This window comes from Schistosoma mansoni (genome assembly GCF_000237925.1).
Source record: "Schistosoma mansoni, WGS project CABG00000000 data, chromosome 1 unplaced supercontig 0122, strain Puerto Rico, whole genome shotgun sequence".
NCBI classification, from domain to species: Eukaryota; Metazoa; Platyhelminthes; class Trematoda; order Strigeidida; family Schistosomatidae; genus Schistosoma; species Schistosoma mansoni.
Genome location: NW_017385992.1, coordinates 727,400 through 729,798, shown reverse-complemented (window position 1 = coordinate 729,798; position 2,399 = coordinate 727,400). Strand labels below are relative to the sequence as shown.

The window sequence follows — 2,399 nt, the reverse complement described above, 5'->3', positions numbered from 1 at the left end:
GTACTGGGTTCGAGTCCCAGAGTGAACATCAACTGTGAGATGCAGGTACATCCAGCTGACGAGTCCCAAGTAGGACGAAACTCGCGTCCTGGATTCCACTGCTAGCCACTATCCATCTCTGCTTACCATGCTTGTGAATTAAGGTATATCGAGGCAATACGCACAGTATGCACATATGCCAATTAGAGACTGACCAGTTGCAGTCCTAAACACATCGATGGGAAGATCCAAACAAACAATACTAAGTGAATTCAAACTTCACCCCATCGCACAAGCAAGTGGCTATCAGGACTCAGTGGCCGAGTGGATAACGCGATGGCGTTTGAAGCGAGTGTACTGGGTTCGAGTCCCAGAGTGAACATCAACTGTGAGATGCAGGTACATCCAGCTGACGAGTCCCAAGTAGGACGAAACTCGCGTCCTGGATTCCACTGCTAGCCACTATCCATCTCTGCTTACCATGCTTGTGAATTAAGGTATATCGAGGCAATACGCACAGTATGCACATATGCCAATTAGAGACTGACCAGTTGCAGTCCTAAACACATCGATGGGAAGATCCAAACAAACAATACTAAGTGAATTCAAACTTCACCCCATCGCACAAGCAAGTGGCTATCAGGACTCAGTGGCCGAGTGGATAACGCGATGGCGTTTGAAGCGAGTGTACTGGGTTCGAGTCCCAGAGTGAACATCAACTCTGAGATGCAGGTACATCCAGCTGACGAGTCCCAAATAGGACGAAACGCGCGTCCTGGACTCCACTGCTAGCCACTATCCACCTCTGCTTACCATGCTTGTGGATTAAGGTATATCGAGGCAATACGCACAGTATGCACATATGCCAATTAGAGACTGACCAGTTGCAGTCCTAAACACATCGATGGGAAGATCCAAACAAACAATACTAAGTGAATTCAAACTTCACCCCATCGCACAAGCAAGTGGCTATCAGGACTCAGTGGCCGAGTGGATAACGCGATGGCGTTTGAAGCGAGTGTACTGGGTTCGAGTCCCAGAGTGAACATCAACTCTGAGATGCAGGTACATCCAGCTGACGAGTCCCAAATAGGACGAAACGCGCGTCCTGGATTCCACTGCTAGCCACTATCCACCTCTGCTTACCATGCTTGTGAATTAAGGTATATCGAGGCAATACGCACAGTATGCACATATGCCAATTAGAGACTGACCAGTTGCAGTCCTAAACACATCGATGGGAAGATCCAAACAAACAATACTAAGTGAATTCAAACTTCACCCCATCGCACAAGCAAGTGGCTATCAGGACTCAGTGGCCGAGTGGATAACGCGATGGCGTTTGAAGCGAGTGTACTGGGTTCGAGTCCCAGAGTGAACATCAACTCTGAGATGCAGGTACATCCAGCTGACGAGTCCCAAATAGGACGAAACGCGCGTCCTGGATTCCACTGCTAGCCACTATCCATCTCTGCTTACCATGCTTGTGAATTAAGGTATATCGAGGCAATACGCACAGTATGCACATATGCCAATTAGAGACTGACCAGTTGCAGTCCTAAACACATCGATGGGAAGATCCAAACAAACAATACTAAGTGAATTCAAACTTCACCCCATCGCACAAGCAAGTGGCTATCAGGACTCAGTGGCCGAGTGGATAACGCGATGGCGTTTGAAGCGAGTGTACTGGGTTCGAGTCCCAGAGTGAACATCAACTCTGAGATGCAGGTACATCCAGCTGACGAGTCCCAAGTAGGACGAAACTCGCGTCCTGGATTCCACTGCTAGCCACTATCCATCTCTGCTTACCATGCTTGTGAATTAAGGTATATCGAGGCAATACGCACAGTATGCACATATGCCAATTAGAGACTGACCAGTTGCAGTCCTAAACACATCGATGGGAAGATCCAAACAAACAATACTAAGTGAATTCAAACTTCACCCCATCGCACAAGCAAGTGGCTATCAGGACTCAGTGGCCGAGTGGATAACGCGATGGCGTTTGAAGCGAGTGTACTGGGTTCGAGTCCCAGAGTGAACATCAACTGTGAGATGCAGGTACATCCAGCTGACGAGTCCCAAATAGGACGAAACGCGCGTCCTGGATTCCACTGCTAGCCACTATCCACCTCTGCTTACCATGCTTGTGTATTAAGGTATATCGAGGCAATACGCACAGTATGCACATATGCCAATTAGAGACTGACCAGTTGCAGTCCTAAACACATCGATGGGAAGATCCAAACAAACAATACTAAGTGAATTCAAACTTCACCACATCGCACAAGCAAGTGGCTATCAGGACTCAGTGGCCGAGTGGATAACGCGATGGCGTTTGAAGCGAGTGTACTGGGTTCGAGTCCCAGAGTGAACATCAACTCTGAGATGCACGTACATCCAGCTGACGAGTCCCA

The 2,399-nt window shown here is 48.4% G+C and overlaps 5 non-coding genes across 5 annotated transcripts; all 5 read left to right on the top strand.

The window, feature by feature from the left end:
• The first annotated feature begins 292 nt into the window (after positions 1 to 292).
• On the top strand, positions 293 to 358 carry Smp_tRNA_00835_Gln_TTG.1.1. Its single transcript has one exon. It is a non-coding gene (tRNA).
• Positions 359 to 1,292: 934 nt separating this feature from the next.
• Positions 1,293 to 1,358, top strand: Smp_tRNA_00817_Gln_TTG.1.1. Its single transcript has one exon. It is a non-coding gene (tRNA).
• A 266-nt stretch (positions 1,359 to 1,624) lies between these two features.
• Smp_tRNA_01204_Gln_TTG.1.1 lies at positions 1,625 to 1,690 on the top strand. The gene has a single exon. It is a non-coding gene (tRNA).
• Positions 1,691 to 1,957: 267 nt separating this feature from the next.
• Smp_tRNA_01508_Gln_TTG.1.1 lies at positions 1,958 to 2,023 on the top strand. Its single transcript has one exon. It is a non-coding gene (tRNA).
• Positions 2,024 to 2,290: 267 nt separating this feature from the next.
• On the top strand, positions 2,291 to 2,356 carry Smp_tRNA_01751_Gln_TTG.1.1. The gene has a single exon. It is a non-coding gene (tRNA).
• The last annotated feature ends 43 nt before the right edge of the window (positions 2,357 to 2,399 follow it).